Here is a 9,468-nt window from a genome sequence, read left to right on the forward strand (position 1 = left end):
CACACACACACACACACACACACACACACACACACACATATATATATATATATATATATATATATATATATATATATATATATATATATATATAACGCATACGTTAGGAATGTAAAATTTATTACTGTGTTAAACATTGGTCTCTTAAATTAAAAATTGACATATATCTAATATATATTTATGAAAATTTAATCCACCACATATAATTGATTATGGCATGTGTCTCATACTCGTATATACATACGTCTATAAATTTATATATATTTAGTGTTGTTATGTAATTTTAATTATATGACATATATGCATTGCATTTACATGACTAATCTGGATCTTTTGAAGCCGCATACGACACCACAAATATTTATACATATATAGTGGCCTTTCACGAATTTATGAGTGTTGATCTATTTTCATCGTTGAAATCCGCATTGATCGGATTTGGTTTTATATATTTTTCCGAAATTCATAACCAATAATAAAATATTGTCGAAATAAATAGTTTTAACGTTTCACGATTAATAAACCTAAAAACGTCTTATTTTTGTCTTTTATAAATATTTTTATTAAAAATATTTCAAATATGAAATTAAATATTAGACCATTGCCTGAGTCCAAAAATGCTTTCGGAATTTGCATTTGAGGTGTGCAAGTCTCTCAACAGATGAAAACGGTTTTGATTATTTTTTAAAAATCAATATTATACTGTTTTTGGATTCTTAAAACAGTCATATTTTTTGCATACGAACTCCGTTTTGGACGTTCTTTATATTTTTGGAATCAGGAAATTATGTACTACGAGGCTAGAGTGTTTGTTTTTCTCACAACTGCTTAATGCGAAATTTCAGTTTTTCAGACGTATTCCTAAGATTGCATTTTGAGTTGTTTGATTTGTTTGTCAATTTGCATATTTGGAAGTAAGATACTATCTAATTCCTTATAATAGTTGAAATAACTCATTTATTTTATATTAGATGCACTAAAACTCAATGAATAAAATCACAAAGAGATTTACTGTGAACTTGACCGTTCACAATCTTTGACCTAAATTCCGGGATGTCACAAAACTGAAAAAACCCTATACTATGTCTGACTTCCAGACAGACAAAACCATATGCCATATCCAAAGAGACTTGACTCCGCAACCTAAACTAAACAAACTCATCCGACCTGAACTATTCACTGATATCCAGAAAGACATAAACCCCAACCATCCACCAATGTCGAAAACCCATCTTCGAATACAAAATGGCCTCCCGACCCACGATCTAAAACGATAAAGGCTTCCTTAGCCTATCCGCCAATACGACTCCAACAACCGTTCAATCCAAACAAAAAAATCTCAACCAATCAATGAACATGCGATCACCAAGTTCGCTTCACCCCTAGTGAATGCTACGAACCGAACTATAGTCTCACATCACATTCGGCCCTAAACCAGCCTAAGATCTAACCAAATACTACAAATGATATGAACTACTCACATCCTTTCACCCGTTCCTGTGATGGTCTAAATCATCCTAGAGAATGCTACGAGCCAAGTCATAGACTTCCAATACTCCCATAACTGCCTACCAACCTAGTGAATGCCATGGCTACCCAGCAGTCTTACAACACTCGAAAACAGCCAACCAACCGAGTGAATGCTACAAATACCCTACAGTTGAAGAATATTACATGTGCTTTCAGTAGTACGGTCCCGTCAAGTGTTAAAGAGACTTCCCCCAACACTTGAAGAATCCCACATGCTACAAGCTCCTTAGTATCATCACGACTTTCCTTGATTCAAGTACGAATTCTGCGATTTTTGTAGTACGAGCCCAATACAACCTTCCATACCTATCTGTACTTTCCTCAAAGATCGCCCCGAATCCTCTAAGTTACTTCTCTATCATCCAAACAATCCACTAGCAGAGCAAAGCGCTCAAAGCAACGAAACATCTCCTAGGCTTTCCTATGGCTACTTTTGTTGGATTAGGTGTCTAAGTGAAAGACCTCTTTACATGCTTAACATTTTCATAAAGTCAAAACATGCTACATGCATATTTGTAATTATAATTTATATTAGTGGTCTTATTACAAAAGACTGGATACAAACAAACTATTAAAGTTTTTACAAGTTATATATATATATATATATATATATATATATATATATATATATATATATATATATATATATATATATATATAGGGGTGAGAACCCATAGTTTTCCGAAAACCCGAGAACTAAAAGTGGAGCGTTGGATCAAAATTAACTCATTAAGGGCATGATCGTCATAATACCAATCCCATGTAATTTTTTGTATTATTGGAAATATTAATAAAAAGCTCTCAAATTAACATTATAAAACAAATTTTCGGATTTTATTTTTATAAAAAAATAATTTTTGTTTTTTTTTAAATTGCAGATTTTTTTTACTTTTTTAGAAAGCATAAAATTTAAAAAAAAAAAGTTTAAAAAATATATTTTTTTTAAAAACTGCATTTTTTTAAAAAAATAGGAAATTTTTAAAACTTAGTAAATTAAAAAAAAAGTTGGAATATATATATATATATATATATATATATATATATATATATATATATATATATATATATATATATATATATATATATATATATATAACTATAGCTTATTTAACCAAAAAACTCAATGTTTTAGGAGCATATCTACATATTTTTTCAAGTGCATGTATATATATTTCTTATACTATAACACTCGTAAATAAATCATAAAAAAATCAATTTTTACTTACTAATCTATAAACACAATAGTACAAATATTTTATTCCATACAAAATAAAATATAAAAAATAAAAAATGCTACAAAATTTCAAAGCTTTTTCACGTCTTTGTGTCAAGATTTCTATATTTTCTTTAATTTATCACTTTTCACCTCTTCAATTTTTTCCCAATATTCTTCCAAATCTACAAGAAAATAAAAAAAATGGTTAATGCAATAACAATCACAAAAAACATATGTATAAATCATGTAAGATTCACATACGATTATTTCATATAAGATTCACATGTGATTATATATTTTAAGAGTCACTTGTGATTTACATTTGAATCACTTGTAATTCATATGTGATTCACTTGTGATTTACATGTGAATTACATGTTATTCATATGTGAATTACATGTGATTTACATGTGAATCATGTAATTCATATGTGATTCACTTGTGATTTACATGTGAATCACATGTGATTTACATGTGAATCTCATGTGATTTACATGTGATTCATGTAATTCATATGTGATTCACTTGTGATTTACATGTGAATCACATGTGATTTACATGTGAATCTCATGTGATTTACATGTGAATCATGTAATTCATATGTGATTCACTTGTGATTTACATGTGAATCACATGAGATTTACATGTGAATCACATGTTATTTACATGTGAATCACTATAATAAACAACTTTTATATGCAAAAATAAAATTACTTATATAATCTTCAATAACATTTTAATGTTTTTAAATAATTTCAAACTACAATTAGATTCTTCTTTTTATTTTCCAAAAATAACAAAAATATTAGTTACACTAATTGAAATACATAAATGTAGGCATGTATCTTTATTTGATTAAAAGTTTAGTTTCAAAAATAACTTTTTTGTGTTTTCTAATTACCTTCCTCATTCCATTCCTTTGTGATTCCATTCCATCATATATACCAAACACTAATAAGTAAATTTTATTAAAAAAAAGATACCTTTGAAGATCATAATCCCGAGCACGTTCCCTTGAGCGTGACCTGGATCATTCTCATTCTAATGTATGTAAAGACTCAATCATAATCTCATTCTATACAGATTAGAGATAACACTTGAATTTGAAAACTGAATGGAAAGAAAAACTTACGAAAGATGAGAGATATCTAAAGGGTGAATTGACCGCATCCTGAGTTGTTCATTGTTGCATTTGTAATCATAGAAAGGAGAAAGTGCAAAGTAATCAAAGACAAGATTGCGGTCAAGTGGGTATGTGTTTAACCATAATTGATCCCTGAAGCATATTTCGGTCATGTCTGTCCCTGGTGGAAGCGGAGCTGCTAGAGCATTTCCATCTCCAGGTCCTAAGTTTGGTGGCAACATGGGTGTAGCCGTCATTTCAACTCCAAGCTTTATTAATGGACTTACACTCTACTCTACTACAAGAAGAACATAAAGAATATCAACACATATATGATAATTATTAACTTGAAAACCATTACACCCTAGAGCAAGAGCTCCAGACATATATGTTCAGTAAGATCATTTCAAGGATGTAAACAAACATGTGAGAGAAGATATGACTATTAATCCTACCCCGAACAAACATAACTACATATGGACAAAACATCAAACACCTTCTGGGCATTCAAGAAATAATCAATTTGAATTCGTCACCAACAGGTCAACATCAGCAAATCCAGAGGAAAACGATGATAACCACCATATCAATTACTACAGTTGGATTCATCAGCAAGAATTTGAATTGTTTATGAAATGAGTTGAGGTGGATATAAGTGATTAATTAGATAGCCTTCACATCTCACTTTCACCCTCACCCTCGTATGGTAACCAAAACATACTAAATTAAAGCAGATGTTGGAATAACCGAGATCAAAATTTAAAAACAACATGAAACATTAGAATCTAATCGTACACCGATGATTAATCTCGACGATTACAAGGTCACAGGAGCTGATAAAAAAAATTGATTTCAAATTTCAAGCATACAGGGACATCGAAGCTAACTGTTTATGAGAAAACATCTCGCTGGAACCCTAGAACAACTTTCACCTTCATCTCCTTTCGATCTTCAACACATCAAGTGAAATTTGATATTGAATCCATTAGGCGACACACTCATGACCGATGTCAGGCACTGGAAGGGCGGAAGCGATGATAAATTAAGGATCTAGAGAATCAGGAGAGTAGATGAGATGAGTCCAGATATGGAAGTGGTGAGGAAACATCGTATAAGAACATCAGCGACGAGGTGAGGCGACGATGTAAGGAGATCTCTCACCGGAGGCAACATCGGGGTCATCAATTCTATCGGAATTTGGTCGTGATTAGAAGGCAGGGTAGAGGGAGAAAGGGAGAGATTATTGAAGATCTACAGGTGTGACATTGGTTTTTAAGAGAGAGAAAGAGTTTGGATGTATTTCAATGCCGATAACACCCCTGGCTAAGAAAAACATAGATACCCCCATCTCTTTTTTTTTCACAGTTATTTACAAAGCTGCCATTAGAAATCACAGCCTTCCATTTTTTTGATCTAATAGTCTAAAATTAGTTATCGGATTCTGGGGAAACTATAGGTTCTCAAATGATCATTCATACATATATATATATATATATATATATATATATATATATATATATATATATATATATATTAATATTACATAACTACCCCAGAAATTTATAACACATATACATATACATATATGTATGATAAGTACAAACATAATAGTGTTAACTATTTTAAGTCTTTCAACAAAACATGTTTACTCTGGATGCTTATCACCTGAAATAGTTAAACACTTAGAGGGGTAAGCGGGTGACGCTTAGTGAGTTCAACAATAGTTACAATATACGCTATGCCATATATATTACAATATGACAGAAGCAAAGAGGGACAAAGAACAACAAAGGCATATGTGTATCATATGTCAGGCTTTCCATATCAACAAATGATTTGATTCAAAGATTTACAATCAATGAGATACAACAATTTCAACATGATACACATCATAAAACTCCAGCCCAAGTGGCACAGAAAATAAACAATTTCTGATTTTCATTTTGCTAGAATATACAGGCTTTCAGCCCTATCTAGCCCTATGCCAATACCAAAGTGATACAAGTCATGCTCTACATGGCCAAAGGCACAAACCCAATACCAGAAGTTATACGAGACATGCTCTACATGGCCAAAGGCATACAAATCCAATATCAGAAGTGATACGAGACATGATCTACATGGCCAAAGGCTCAAAGCCGGTACCAGAAGTGATACAAGACATGCTCTACATGATCAACGGTATAAAACAAATATCAGAATAACATAGGAAAGCACATTGCACATATAACACATAACATACAATTGTCCCTATATTGAACTCACCGTGAAATAACCAAATGTTGCGATGAAATTACCCCTTAAGTGCGTTTTACTGGTAGAATCTGACTAGACACTATCACCAGTTAACGATCGTCGGCTCGGGAAAATGGCTCAAAATCAGCAATACGGGAGAGAGGATTGCGTTTTTGTGTAAACGGAAACAAGAGGGCAAGCCCTCTATTTATAGGGCGAAAATTCGACATTCACGTCGTGAACCATATAAGTTCACGTCGTGAGTTTGTCCCGATCAGTTCGTAGGCTTGTCGTGTGTGTTCTAGGCTTGAGAGGTGTCGATCAACTACTTCACGTCGTGAACCATACTTTTTCACGTCGTGAGTTATGTCAGAACTCGAAGTTTGTGCTCCGAACTTCAAAAATTAATATCTTTCGCATACGGGCTCCGTTTTTGGCGTTCTTTATATCCACGCGTAGGTGACGTTATAATCTACAACTTTCATTTAGACTCCGTTGGCTAATTTTGAATTTATTTTTAATATTATATTTTTAACAGGCCGGGACAGGAAAAGTCCGTTAAAAATTCATAACTTCTTCATTCAACGTCCGTTTTCGTCTGTCTTTTTACCGTTGAACTACTATTGACGAGACCTTCAATTCTCGTTTAGGTTGTGTCAGCTAAAAATTGCTCGATCTATAATTCGACTTTCGAGCTGGATACTGCTATGCCGAATTTTAGAAAAATCATAACTTCCTCGTACGAAGTCAGATTTGGACGTTCTTTTTATGAAAGCTCTTGGTTTAACGGATACTACAACTTTCATTTAGATCACTAAAGCTAAAAAGTAGTTTATTGAAAACTCACTTTTTACATCATATGACGTCGTGCCGGTTCTGTCGCAAAACTTTGATAAGTCATAACTTCTTTGTTATAACTCGGATTTCGATGAGGTTTTCACCTAAATGTTTCTAACAAGATAATTTACAACTTTCAATAACATTAGTGATATTGCCATATTTATACATATTTTTAGGCAATATTTATTTACATTTTTACTAATAATTTGGTTATTTGCATAGAATAATGATACTTATAAGCTAAAATTATATTTTTTAGCCAAATAGAAACATTTTCGAAGATAGGGACTGAGATTGACAAAACATGGAACTTTGGAGGCTTGAAGGAAAGAAGAAAGGAAAATTCAGCAAATAACTTACTCACGACGTGAGTAATTGAAGGCTCACGGCGTGAGAAGAGTATTCTAGAGGATATGCACCGGATGAAAGAAGAGTCCTTGTACAACACGGATAGATGCGTGCTCATGACGTGAGGCTTATTGGCTCACGATGTGAGATTTGAAATTTCAGAAACTATAAATACCCTTCTCCATTACGACTTGGCAGGTTTTTGGCTGGCTTAGAGAGGTTCCAGGAGTCGAAAATCAGAGAGAAATAAGGCCTGGAAGTTGGTTTTAACACCAAGGAAGAAGAAGTTCATAATTTGATTCATAGTTTGGTACTTTTAAACATGTTTTTGATTATGGATTGTGTTTGTTTATTTGCTAGAATGTCCAACTAAATTTAGTTGCTTCTGTTAGCTAGATGAAGCTGGAACTCATTGTTTTATTTAATTAAACTAGACCTTGCTTGTTGGTTATGTCTTGTGTTTGATTGGTTTACCTAGTATGCTTGATTTGTTAATTTAATTGCTTAAACTTCTTATTCTGTGTAGTTAATGACCATTATTCTGCATGAATTTGAACACCTAGTAATTTAGTGAACACTAGATTATTAGAGCTAAGATCAAACCAATCTTAGTTAAAGAACTTGAATTAGTGAATTAGGTTGTGCTAGAGAACTCATATTTTGACCATAATTGTGTTTATCAAATCAATCTTACATAGTTCCAAATTCATCTAATAATTGATTATATGTTAACTATTGTGTGACCATACATAGATTTACGTGAATTGATTAATGTTAGTAGATTTAGAACTAAATTGCTAATACTATGTTAATTGGTAACCAACAGTAATTGTCATAGCTAATTTATAGAAGTGATTGTTTATTGATTGAATTTGTGTTAAAGAATTAAGTTCATCTGATCTTGCAAAATCAGATAAAACCCTTTTAAGCTTGTTAATAATTAGATTAATTTAACAGTGAATAGATTAATTAGTAACACCGTTCCCTGTGATCGACACCCGACTTATCCAACTATTCTATAATTCGACTAGGTACACTGCCTAGGTGCATTTTAGTTAGTTAAGTTAGTTAGGTTATAAATATTAACATTAGTGGGTACTTTTGTGCACATCAATTAGTTTTACTTATTTCCAACTTAAATGTTATATTTTTGTTAATTTCGATAGTTGACTTTTTTATCGGAATCTCATAAGACTTCCAATACTTTCGAATGATTCTAAACATAGTTTTACTTCAAATCATAAAACTATTTTGTTAGAACTCAACGCTCAAAACCATATAATATTTAACAATATTCATTTTTAAGCTAACAAGCTTACAAAACACGATAATTGAACAAGGTTATTACTTTGTATGTTACAAATACCTCCTCCTTTTGAGGATTCCGTCCCCGAAATTACAACGATTTAAACAAATGGGGATATTTCGCTCTTATCTCATTCTTATTTTCACCAATATAATTTGGGCCTCGATGGTGTTTCCACTTGACAAGCACCAACTCCACTTCTTTATTATGTAGATCAACCGTTCTTTCGTTTATGATCTCTTCAGGCTCTTCTACATATCTTAACTTATTATTCAGTTTCACATCAGATAACGGAACCGCTTCATCATATATGCTCAAACATTTACGCAGATAACTCACATGAAACACATCATGAATACCTGCCAAATTTTCGGGGAATTCTAAACGATATGCTTGCTTACCAATTCTCCACTTCTTTATTATGTAGATCAACCGTTCTTTCGTTTATGATCTCTTCAGGCTCTTCTACATATCTTAACTTATTATTCAGTTTCACATCAGATAACGGAACCGCTTCATCATATATGCTCAAACATTTACGCAGATAACTCACATGAAACACATCATGAATACCTGCCAAATTTTCGGGGAATTCTAAACGATATGCTTGCTTACCAATTCTCTCGATGATTTTGAAAGGACCAACAAATCTAGGACTCCATTTTCCTTTTTTTCTCAAATCGCATACTGCCTTTCCATGAGGATACTTTCAGCATTACAAAATCACCCACCTGGAATTCTATGGGTTGTCTTCTCTTTTTTGCATAGTAATTTTGTCGATCCTGGGCCGTTTTCATTCTTTCTCGTACGAATTGAATCTTATCAGTGGTGTCTTGAATCATTTCAGGGCCACCAAGGATTTTCTGTCCT

Source organism: Lactuca virosa, chromosome 4, assembly GCF_052849685.1.
Source record: "Lactuca virosa cultivar CGN04683 chromosome 4, Lactuca_virosa_CGN04683_v6, whole genome shotgun sequence".
In the NCBI taxonomy this organism is placed as follows: Eukaryota; Viridiplantae; Streptophyta; class Magnoliopsida; order Asterales; family Asteraceae; genus Lactuca; species Lactuca virosa.